Source organism: Catharus ustulatus, chromosome 14, assembly GCF_009819885.2.
Source record: "Catharus ustulatus isolate bCatUst1 chromosome 14, bCatUst1.pri.v2, whole genome shotgun sequence".
NCBI classification, from domain to species: domain Eukaryota; kingdom Metazoa; phylum Chordata; class Aves; order Passeriformes; family Turdidae; genus Catharus; species Catharus ustulatus.
The window spans coordinates 10,297,356-10,310,613 of NC_046234.1; the positions used below are offsets into that span (position 1 = coordinate 10,297,356).

The 13,258-nt window shown below is 38.0% G+C and overlaps 1 protein-coding gene across 5 annotated transcripts in view; it reads left to right on the forward strand.

The window, feature by feature from the left end:
- The window catches only part of TENM1 (teneurin transmembrane protein 1), an 817,608-nt gene that overhangs the window by 332,731 nt on the left and 471,619 nt on the right, over positions 1-13,258 (forward strand). The window lies entirely within an intron of this gene.

Sequence of the window (13,258 nt, forward strand, 5' to 3'; positions counted from 1 at the left end):
ATATATCCTGTCTGCCTGGAAGATGCTGATATTTGATGTGAAAAGCAGTCCTGCAGCAAGAGGAACATTTACTTTCACGTTATAATTTCTGTTTAAAACCAAACTCCATTATCATGCATGTAGTTGGCGGGGATCATGCTTATGGTTTATTATATTTGCAGTTTCAACTGTAAACACAGAAAAAGCTGTTTTGCTTGTGGGGCAGCTTATTATGCTTATTGGACAGTAATGAACCTTATGCTATGGATGAAAGAATGTGATTTATCTGTGTTCTTAAGTGTAGTAGGTATGTGATTAGACATCACCCTCATAAACCATGCCTTAGGCTGTGATTTTATACATTCCTCTTTTCTTGTACAGTCAGGGATGTTCTTAAGCACCAGAAATATCTGTCAACGTGGCTTCTCACTACTGCAAAGCCTTGATAGCATTACAGGCCTTCAAGATGAAATGTGGTTTCCTGGACAATTTGTGGAATGGATCTTTGGGGTATTCACACTTTCAAGACATATGTGGATTTATATGACATTAAAGATAAAGCATGCTTTTCAGTTTCTATTCTAGAATAGCACCATTTAAAATGCTTGAGATTACATCCATACAGTGGATGGTTTTCTCTGAGGATCTTAAACATTCATTTCTACTAGTTCTTATATCAGAAATTCTCTATTATATTGCCAGAGTGAAACAGGAGAGTGACTGCTGGGAATCTCCAGGCAATCAATGAAAAATACTTGGCAACAACATTTTTATTAAAGGTTGTGAGAACAATTTACAAACATTAATAACACATTACAGTAACCTCCTGAATCTCTGTGAGCATTCAGTTCTAGAAAATTTAGCCTAAGGTAAAAATAGATAACAACTATGCTGTGACGGTGGAAACTAGCCATTCCTTTGCTGGCCTCCCTGTTTTTGTGGACCCTATTGGACATCCATAGAGTTTAGTTTCAAAAAATGCTCATAGGTCACAGTTTCCAGTCTCTGGACTCTATTTTTTAAAGCTAATCTTTGATTATTCCATCAGAGCTCTAGTCTATCTTGAGCTTTTTAATAGCTTGACCTAAATTTTGAGAGAATCTGAAGAATGAGAAGGAAACAAAAACACAAATAACATTTCATAATAGCAGTATTCACCATGTTGATGTATAGGAGCTCTCTTAGAATGACTGCTTTCAATGTTCAAATAATTTTACACTGTTGGAAGTTTAGACCCAATTGCAAATTAGTAATAAGGAGAAATAGTCAGCAATTCAGATGTTAAATAGCAAAGTCTTCTCTAAGAGGCATTTTATTTTTTTTTTCTTCCTCCCTCCCTTCCCCATTATTTCATAAATATCTTAAGTTTTACAGTGTATTCTGTATGTTAACATAAACATTTTGATTCTAATATGCTACACCTAAACATGACGGCTTAATGTAGGACAGTAATACTGAATTATCCAGTGTCAGAATGAGCTTGCCAAATTATGCTCGTGTTTCATCAGTTTGTCTCACTGGAATGGAACCTCATTCCAACTTTTCCTTCACAATCCATTAGCAATTTACTTCATAGTAATTCCAAGACATGTCTGCAGAGTCAATGTAACTTACAGAGATACCAAAGCAGACAATTGTGCACTTTATTCCTTAGTCTTTTGTGTAGCAAAACCTCATTTTGATATTAATGGAAATCTATGATGTATAGGTGATATTTATCACACTGTCCAGTACTATAAATCACATGTAAATGTACACTACCATTTGAATTGTGATCTCAGGAATTCTTCTTATTTCTACTTATAACATCAAAACATGCTTTTTAAGGACAGAATAAAAGCACTTTTTGGAGAAAAAATGATCTAGCAGTAAAATTTCATTATTCTTTTAATTATGCATATAAAATTTAAAAATGGAGTTGCTGTAGAATTCCAGCAATGCAATTTTTCAGTAATGCACCATAGAGACAGTTTCTTGCAATATTCCAGAGTTCTGTCTTTTAAGAAAAATGTATTTCTATGCTGTTCAAATTATTTTAAAATTTTAAAATATTATTTTACAAATTACTGATACATAAAGTTAGCTTAATAATCTGTCTGCATTTAGTCTTCCAAAAGTACGTGTGGTAGAGATGTTTTTTGATTCTTCCAACATCTGTAAACCAGTGGATCAGAAACAGGAAAGATAAAATGAATAATTCGAAAGATCGATACTGACCAAAGACCAGAGATACTTATTATTATATTTTTGTTTTTCTGCCATAGGCCATAATTTTATAGATAAAACATTGAGTAAATAAAGCTGATCACTATATACTACAAATAATAGGAGTATGTGCTTTCGCTAGCCTTAGAAGGATTGTGAGTACCTTCTGTGATACATTTTACTAGCACAAAAAGGCAGTAAGTGAATAAATATATATCTTCTGCCTGAAAAATTTCAGTTATACTCCCACAAAAGTAATCGTATCCTGTTTTTTTCATCTTCTGGTTGCTAATGCTTCCCAGCAGAAGGGAGGTGTGTGACACCAAACAGCAGCTCCCAGGATATGTGAATGCTGCTGGAGCTGAATACTCTTTGGTGCCTGGTTTAGAAGAAAATCAGCACTGACTCTCCCTCCTTAGGCTGTCTGTGAACAGTGAGGCTACAAATATCAAGGTACTACAGGAATTCAAATCATGCTAGGCACAAGAGCTCAAAATGATTTTATCCCAGTGAAATCCTACCACGGTTTGCAGTAAGATGGTAGTTTCCAGATCTTTTTCTCAGATTTCCAAGGGTGTTTGTGCCCATGTCTGAACTCAGTGCACTCTCAAGTTGAGGCCATGAGACTGAGCACAGGATTCACTCTACTCCTTGGTAGTTCATGAATTTTAAAATACTGCTGTCCAAGTTCAACTTCACTTAAGACTACACATAATGGTGTGATAATAATAATAATAATAATTGTATTAATCAATTTTCTAACAACTAACAAATAATAGTATCAGAAATAATATTAAAAGCAGCAACCTCTTTGCTTGCAGCAACCTCTACTTCAACTCCTCTCTATTCCCACAAAAATTATTTTGAGATCTTCTTGGGTTTTAAATGTTACATAATTTTCAGGTAGCTTAGTATACTGAAGTTCTTATATGTCTATACTTAGATAAAATTCTGTGTAAGCAAACTGATCTCATCTTAATCCCTGGTAGGCATTCTTCCAAATCTTAAAACTACAACTGTAGTCATGTCAAAGTGGTTTTTTTTTTTTGTTTAACCCAAGTAGCTCAATACTTGGATTAAAAAAGAATAGGTGCAGCAGGCCAGGACTTACGTAGGTGAGAAAGTCGGAACAGTGGTAACACTGTGTTGTGACACCATTCTTTGTTGTACATCTTAATTCCAGCTGAAAAAAAACCCCAAAATTATGAAAAAGTGGGAAGAAAGTGTACAAAACCAAACCAAGACAGCAAGTCTAAACTCTTAATTTAATTACTACAGATTTATTTTTATTTCTATCTGAAACACAGCTAGGAGGATTGTATTTGCTGAAAAAATAGATAATTTCAATGCAATCAACTAGTATCTGTATTTTTTATTCCTTCATTTAAGAAGATTTTGCATGTAATTTTCATCATAAAAAACATAATGAGATAGTAATACTGAATATATCCAAACTATTTTAACAGCGTGGTTTGCTCCTTATAGTGTCAAGAAGTTTAAGGACAGCAACTTGGGGAAATCTAGATTTTTCAGGGTATTACTCCCCTGACTCCTTCAGAAATCCTTCCTTGTTAAAAATTGTTCTCTCACATCTCTGATTTACTAAGATATGAGTATTGGTCTAATACCGATACTCAACTGTGATGGACAAAAGACTCTAACAATTTAAAGTTAGAAAGGGTATGTTTATTCAGCTGGGCAGCAGCGTGGGGTAGCCCCCTAACACACACTGCAAAATCACAGGTGATCACAGACTCTGTTTATTGACAAAAGGTTTAAATAAATACATATTCATAATAACAGCCCCTCCCATCCCTCACTTCCTATGGTAATTAGCTGGAATGGCTATTAAACAGTGTGGTTGGCTTCTTGAATTAAGTCTGGGGTTGTTTTTGTGGGGAGGGGTCTTAAAAGGAGGAAGTGAGGCGAGTCTTCCTCACCCTGAACTCTTGAACTTTTCTATCAATGACAATACAAATGGCTTTTGGGGTAACTCCATTTTTTCAAAGAATGAGTTTCTGGTTGAAATTCTTTGTGTTCTTTAGAGCTACCTACTAGTTTCATCCTTTTCCATTGCAAACACAGCTAAGCAAACATAAATTGACAGGCAATCAATTATTGAAGTTTCAGATAACTATCTCAAGGCCAGTTCCTTCTAACATTTAACTAAAATCCTAATTTCTTTAAGATTAGTATTTCATCCCTGGTGTCAGGAACACTCTGTCTTTAACTGGCTGGGTACAGACACACCACAGCCACCTAGGTCTTACCTTTCCTCAGTGGGATGAGTAAAATTTGCAGTTTCAACACACTTGTCCAGTGGATGACTGCCTATGTGCAGGCCACCTGTGTAAGTAGGAATGGAAATTTCAAACCCATCTCAGTGTGTCTCAGTTCAGGCAGCAGCACCCTGACATCAGCATGCTGGGTGCTTAGCCATGCCTTTGCTCAGTGCTCTGCCACCCCCAAATTTGCCTCAGGTAGGGCATGTCTGCAGTCATTCCTTACTCAGACCTTTGAGATTCTCTTCCAGAAATTTGATGACAGAGCTGCTGGGAGCCATCAGCTGTTAGAGAGCAAAGTGAACGTCTAGAAGACAGGTTGCTTGCCAGTATAGGCTGTTTGAGCACTTGACGTACTCCTTCACACTTGGCTGCTTTTTTTCTTAGTCTCCTTAAAATACAATTCCACGTTCACCATCCGAGAGCAAGGGACAGGAATTGCTCCAAGTGTTGGTGTGGAAGGGGTAAATATGGGCTCTTAGAGAGTGTCCTGCAAAGAACCACTTCATGGCAAAGAGCAGATTCTGGATAAGCCACTGTCCTTTCATGGTCCCTGCAGGCTTGGCTCTGCATGTGGCATTCAAGTTCACATAGAGACAGTCATACCAAATAGTACTGGATGGGCATTATCAAAGTCATTTGGAAACAGAAGTACACACAGAGACTGGGGGAAAGATTGAATTATAAATCAATGATCCCGTGTTTATAAATTATCTAGTATTGATAATACCTTAAAATAGGATTTATTTGCTTTAATAATTAATGGAAAGTTCATAGTAGGCAATTTATTAATAATACAGTGTCATCAGTATGGATTATACCCAATTCCTATTTCTATTCTATTGAACCTACTGATCTGTTTTATGGCAACTGCAAGAAGCTCAGTTTTAAGCAGTGAAAGGAAGCCTATTACCTTGTTTTCAAAATAAAATATGGAGATATCTATGGAATACGAATCTTCTGTTTGAAGTCAGGAATGGCTACAAACACAGAAGGAAGTGCACAGTTCTGTTCAGATGGTCACTGTGCAGAAAAATATTGAAATATGAAGGCACTTAGATTTGAGTCATGCCACCAAAATCAATGGAATACTTTTATACTTATTGGTAAATTATCCTGTTGAGACTTTTACTTACAGTAATTTCACGAATACAAGCCGCACCAATTTGACTAAGATTTTGCTCCTAAACCGGAAATGCGGCTAATAATCAGGAGCAGCTAATACAACCTCAGAAGTGCCTGCCAGAGTGCTGAGCTGAGCAGCTGCAAAGTCGGCATTTTGCGATTGTTACAAATCGCTACTCTGTTGCACCGCGGGTGGAGCCTGGCTCCCTGTAGGCAGCACGGGGGGCGGGGAGAGAGGCGGGAGAGCTCCCTTTCCTCCTCTGCCACAGCCCAGGGGAGAGACGGGGGGGGCCCGGCGCCGCCATTGCCGTGGCCTGGGGAGGGGGGGGGAAGCCGGCGCCGCCATTGCTGTGGCCCGGGGAGCCGACGGGAGCCCCGCGCAGCCATTGCCGCGGCTCGGGGAGCCGACGGGGTGCTTTGTCCCCGCCCGCCGCCGCCGCGGCAGGAGCGGGGAAACTCCGTCCCTGCCCGCCGCCGGCGCCACGGGCGCGGGAAAGCTCCATCCCCGCCCGCCGCTGCTGCCGTAGGAGCAGGGGAAGCTCCGTCCCTGCCTGCCACCGCGGGGCAGCGCCGACCCGGGGTGACCGAGCCCAGGGGCAGCGGCGGCCGGCCCCGAGCGGCAGCACCGGGCTGGGCCACCTGGCCCCGTCAGCGGCCCCTAGCGGGCCGAGCCTGCACAGCCTTAGCTCAGCCAGTAAACGCCGCCCTCCCGCGGTTCTGTTAATAATTGCACACGGGTCCTCGCTGCGAACGACAAAGCGGCTTATATTCGGGTGCGGCTTATCTATGGACAAAAACCTAAATGTTTGCCAACACCCAGAGATGCGGCTTATATTCAGTGCGGCTTGTATTCGTGAATTTACTGTAAGTGTTCTGCTGATTCAGAGCCAGAATATACAAGCCCACTTCAAAGGCAAAGCCTGTCACATTTGAAAAGTACCATTTGCAATGTTTCCCAAATTCCTTAATATTTCATTACTAATTTCATCTGTTTCATATACTCTTACTACATAAATTAGTATTGTCCCCACAAAAAGCATATAAATACTGCTTTGGAAATGGTGGTTTTATAGCAGTGGCAATCAGCAGGAAGGACCTATTTATTTTTTTATCAGTGTTCAGATTTTTGTCTTGTTTTCATCATGCAGGTTTCTCAAGCTGCAATATTCTGACGTTGTGTCTGAGCAACAAATCTTGATGTTTTCAGGGGAAAAAAAAAACAATATCTAGTTAGTGATATTGCTTAAGAGAATGACTGTAGCTCTTAAGAAGATAGATCTGTTTTTTTCACTGAGATTATGAACAAATATGCACCAAATATGTCGTTCCAGCTATGATTATTTCATGTAAGTACTGTAACAAGTGAAAAATTGATAAAAATTGGAAGCAATGGAATTGGTTTATTAAGTCCATATCCAGAACTGCACACTGTAACAGCACAGGTGATTTTCCATTACCCTCTGCTGCTGGTGAAACCAGACTTACTGATGACTATCAGAGTTTCTACTAGGTGTGGGTATGTTTGTGCAACCCATCTGCTTTGTAAGTTTTAGGAGAAAGGAGTTGGCAAATTCCTATTGTGGTTATATTTTTAAATGAAGGATGCAGTGCATTTATTGCACAAAACAGTGTTCAAGCACAAATTCCCATATGGACCAAGAACTAAATCTCAGCATCATTTGCTTTGGTTTATGCTGCTGCCATAGTGGGTAAGTGCAGGAGAATTGGCACAAGAATGTATAGATGAGGTTTGGTTTTGATGTTTAGCAATGTGAGATTGAGACTTTGGGAATGGTGGAACCACTGTTGGTAGTGACTGCAGTTCCTGGCTCGCTCTGAAGTTACGTGAGAAAGGAGGTGTATTTATCCCTTACTTTCACAGAAAACTGGTGTCTTATGTTTGTGTGCTGTCAGTCTCACGTAGGTAGTTGTTAAATCTGGCTAGGGAATATCCATCAGCAATGATCAACAATTTTATGGTAAAATAGCAAAATTATTTTTGAGTGAGATCTGCTGAGAACTTCTAAAAGTTGTTTTTTACAAAGCTGATCTATGTACTTCATTAAACACTGTTTTCTCCAAAACTCTCACCTCTGATTCAGACTGCCTCAAATAATTTTTTTCTTATTTAGAAAGAAGAGGAAAAATATTCAGGGTTTTTCTTTTAAAATAGTTTCCTTTTTTTTCCACTGAAAATCTTTCTCAAGTTCTCTTTGTCAGTACTTACTATAAATAACAAACAGCTGATTTACAAGAAGATCTCTAACAGTCTTCTATATTGATGGTATAGAATTTTACCAGTTGCATGGGATTTTCTTATTTGGGCTATCTTTAGGCTTTACCTGGTACAAATCTTTCAATGGTATCATGAAATAACCAGTACAGCTGAGATATGGCACTGTTTTATGATTGTTCTTTAAATCAATACAATTTCACTTTTGGAAAAAAAAAATAAATGTAGAAAAGGTTTATGGAATCATAATAATTGATTTGTTTATACTTTTGAGCATTGCATGCATGTAAATATTGCTCATTACCCTAAAACATGTGTTGTATCCCTTGGAGCTCCCCCTCATCTAATGATGAAAAGTTTTTTCTGCCTTGTGTGTTACTGAATTAACATTATTCAGATGGGGGTGTGTGCACATTTCAGAGTTTAGGAGTATGCAAAGGCACTGTATTTAATTTATAGAAATAATGTGCTGACTTAAAATATAAAAGCAGAGCTTTGTAGTAGAACCGACTTCATCCTCCTCCCTTTAACACAAAGTACAAACCATTACAATAGCAGCGTTGTTAACATGAAAAGATTTCCAGAAACATATAATGATGAAATACCTGCTCTCAAACATCTGCACACTAGGAGAAGAAAGGGAGAAATTCGTTCTTAAATCCTTCTAGCAAAACTGTTACTGATCTTCAACCATTTGTCTTTGTATTCCTTCCCTTACCAATTCCCAGCCAATGGACAAGGACATAATGTATTACTACTTTCTGTGTGATTCATTCCTTATAAAACAATCTGTTCTTTTAGTGGCACTTGTTATTAATCAAGGTTTTTTCCTTTCATTAGAGTCGTTGTTGGCTCAATCACTTCAGTATATGTAATCACTAACTTTTTCCATTACACTGGTGAATTGGTGCTGTTATATGTCTGTCAGAGGGATGCTGGCACATTTAGTATGATGCTTTGCAATTTCAGTGAGAACATTAATGGTTGAAGTGTGATTGCTTTCTTTTTCCTTTGAGAGAAAAAAAAAGTGTAACATGTTCCCCTTAGAGAGAAAAGAGAGAAGAATGATGGAAATTTCCAAACTCAATTTACTTTTGTATCATTAAAATGTTGAAAAGTACCAAGGAATGCTCTTGCAGAATCAATCATTTCATAATGTATCTGCAGAGGCCCAGGACTTGCCTATCCTAAAGAGAATGCTGAAAAGGCTAAAGTATCAATTTTGTACAATACTTCATGTATTTGTCCAATATAGCACAAAAATTCTCACTGTTGCAAATGAAATGGAGGAGAGAGGGGGTGTGTACATAAAACCTTTATTGACATGGTATTATTTTCTGTACAAAAATGGTCCAGTTTCTGCGTGGAAAAAATAGAAAGGTAAAGGAGATGTAATACATCTTTGAGTAGGTATTTATGGTATATTTTAATGCAAAAAGGCAATTGCTTAGATAATATGAAAAAATTTGTGAGAAATATTCAAAAATTAATTTGTTTTTTTATGTAAATGATGCTTGTTTTCCAACAGTTGGAGATGGCTCTGACGGGCTTTAAAACCAAGGTACTTTAAAACCAAGACTAAATAAATAAATATTAAATATGCTACACAGCTCTGTTTTTAAAACTGGGCTTCTCATCATGTTTTTTCCGAATTTTTCAATTATCTTTTTCTTGATTTCCACTGTTGACTGCACTTTTCCTTTCCAACTCTCACATATTACCTGGTGGGTTTTTTGTTTATTTCCTGTCCATTTTTTACCTGAGCCTCATAGTTTTCATTCTTCAATGCAGTAAATTTCTGTCTTTTCTCCTTCCTTGGTAATCATTTTGTAGAGATCTGATAAGAAATCTTCCATTCCCACAACTCCAAACATTTAACTTTTACTATTAGCTTTTTCCCTTGAAGTGATTATGCCCCACCACCAGATTTTACTGCATCTCGTTCCAGCGGCCAAAACTTCTTTCAAACTCCTGATATACTTGGTCTTTTTGTCTTAGCTCATTTAATTTATCCTGTTTACCCTTTGCATACTTTCTCCAAATTAAGTTCTCACTTTTTAGCTTCACGTCTTTTTTCATGCCATTCCTTACTTTTATGTTGAGTTTTTACCATTTTCCTCCTACTCTTTGAAACATTCCTCAGAGCCATCTCTAATCCTCCCTACACATTTATGTGCTCCTTTATTGAATCTCCATCCTAAGTTGTTGGATAATAAGCTATTTGTGGAAGAGATCAACTGTACTATTTTCAATCTCATATATGTAGTACTTAAAAACATGATATGGGCCTCCTTGGTCACTGAATTTTGTGTCCAATGCCTTAAAACTGGAACTTACAATTAATTAAAAACTATTATAAACCTAACAGTAGTGATAAAAATATAATTCTCAAATTATTTTATTTACCCTAGACATGCACATATGTCTTTAAAACAGAAAATTTGTTCTGATATTTTATGCTACATCTTATACAGGAATTTGGGGTCTGGTCCAGCTCTCAGGCCCGCTCTAATTCAGAATGGGAATCTGTCTCCTTGTAGTTGACTCATACATCTCAGCCACATTCCATCAAGGAACCTTTTGGTGAGCACTGTATTAGCAATTATATCTTTCCTTAGTGCTCTGTGAGTGTGACAGTTGATTTCTAGAGGAGCCACAAACTCCAAGGTATCATCCCTTTTTCTGAGCAGGCTTTCTGTGCCCTGCTGGCCCTGCCCTTGTGGGTGAGGTGTGAAGAGAACCCTGGGGCTCCTGTAGGCAGGGGACACATTGCACTGCTGCCCAGGGCTTCACTCGCTAATTCATCCACACACACTCTGAATTATTGCTTGGAAGATAAAAAATTATGTTCACAATATTTTGAATTTGATGGTTTCGAGCTATGATCATTTTTTATACTATTACAATGTCGTTTCTTAAAACTCTGATGCTCCTATCTTTGGGCCTACTGGCTTGTTGGATTCCACATCTACATTTTTATATTCTCTTAAGAAAAGAAAGAAAATGAAATTAAGTGTTTGAGTATACATTTAATTTTGATGCAGCATGGATCATTGTGCTGTGTAACTACATTTAGGAAATGGCCATTATATAGAACCTGATGGGCCTTTTGCTTCTGAAGGCATTTTGTCCCTCCTGGGGTCTCCTTGCTGCCTGTGGGGCACCTTGCTGTGGTTGGAGCTCAGAAAACAGGAGTGAAAGCTGCCCTATCCACATGAGAGATCCCAACCCCAGCCTGAGTAGGTACCTTGGTAGCGGATAGAGTGATGGCAGCCCCACTTGCATTCTGAGGGAACCTGGGAACGAATCTTTGCAAACAAGTTTCAAAGCTGGATTTTTACAAGGGCACCAGTGTGGGACAGGATGAGGCCACACTGTCTGGCTGTGTGGCTGAAAACTCTGTGGTGGTTCCTGACCCACTGTTTTTCAATGATGACATTATTATTAAAGAATAAATTTTTCTTCCTGTAGAGATTTGGTGTTGGCAGATGCAACCCTCTGCTCTTGTCCCTGTTTGTTACCTATGCTGCATATTCAGCTGGGTGACGCACAAGGCCTAGGCATAAAATTGCTACTTATCCCAAGATAATTATCTTTATTATTTTTTTTAATATGTCTTAAAGCTTTTATTAACATTCTGAGAAAAACAGAAGCTTGTTTGAGGTACATGATATTCTGCACTGTATAATTTATCTCCGTGTATTTTCTAAAGTTAATGAAGTTATTGAATAATCACACTACATCCCTCACAGGCTTTTTGGCTTCTTGCTTATGTTAAACAGGCAGGGAGGGATATATTAGAGGCTCCTTCTTTTAGAAGAGGTGTGGATCATATTAACAGCCATTGTGCAGTTATATTTTGAGTTATACAACTAATGGTATTCGTTTTCTTGTGTTTTGTTTTGTTTTGTTATCATTTATATCTGCTTTGGCTTGTATATATCTGAACAATGTAGTGGTTTAATTGCCAATGGAATCCAGGCTGAATGACAGTTTTTAAGGAGTCCTGGTCTAATACCAAAGTAATGTAGTGTATGAATCTGGTGGGAGGAGAAGAAGAAGCAGGAAGGAGCATATGGGATGTGTCTACAAATTACTGTGTTCTTTATCTGCCTGTTGGAACATGATGCTTTAACTGTGAAATCTGAGGAAAGCTGTCTCTTCTGGATCATTGCCTTCTCATTGTTACTTTTTTTCCCCACTCAGTTATTCTTACTCTTTAAATAAAGGCTCTGTCAACAACTTGTTTTTAATAAAGGAATAGATGAATTGGATTGGATAAGATTTGTAAGAAAGTAGCTGTAACCAACAGCACAAGGTTTAACATCAATTAGATGACTTAAGGTGCAGAACCTCTCAGGTTTAGCTCTGCACTGGTTGTTCATTGAAGCAAGCAGTTCTTTCCTGAGGAGTTTGTTTCTTTACCCATGATGAAACCTTTCTGGAATTGTAGAGAATTGCAGACCAGAAGTTTTATTGTGTAGGATCCTGTTCTGGTAGTCAGCTGGAAAATTTTAACTACCATACTATATCACAAGGTCAATCATGCCATTTCAGCAATACTGGTAAAAGATACTGTGCCCCAAAAGAACAAATTGTCTCAGTGAAGACCTGTTGAGAAAGTGAATCTGTAGGAGCAAGTCAAGTATATGAAAGAAAAGGACCAGCTCTGTTTAGAATAGCCGCATCTTTCCTAAAGGAATGCATTGTTGCACCACTGATCCAAAAATACCAGTCTTGATAAACTTTTTTTGTTTCATGTGGGATGGTGAATTTTGCTTATTTTAGAAAATCACCTGTAGACATGATGTCTGATACTATGTGAAAACAAGGTGATCACAGTTGGAGAAAAAATTCATGGAGCTTGGTGATACTTACATGATAGGGCTCCTAAAATGGAATGTCTAATGCAATCTTTGTCTCATCACTAATTAAACATTAGAGATGCACTTATGTACTGCTGTGTAGGGTATTTGTGTTTCTGACACAGCTGCTGTAAATGTGAACTCTTTGAAAGCTTTGCTGCAGTAGCAGTAGCTCTGCAGAGAGGAATGAATGAAAAAGAAGTGTTGCAGAGGTGATGTTTACATACAGCTCCTTACAATACTGCTGCCAGTGGCTATTTATTGAACTTTAAATACTGTACAGCAGCTTCAGTAGCTGTATCTGAAATGGCAAGACAGAACAAGTCAAGACCTATACAAAAATATTGGCTTTCAAACCATTTTTCTAAAATCAGTAAAGCTGTATTTTCACTTGAATTTATAAGACTGATGTCCAAAAAAAACCCACTACTGTTAATTTGACTGCATATTTGACATCAGCAACAACAAAAGCCCCATTCAATATATCTTTTAATTGCTTTGGTTATGTGAAAGATGCAGTTAATTTTCTTTTTAGTAGCTGGTACAGTGCTGTGTTTTGGATTTAATAT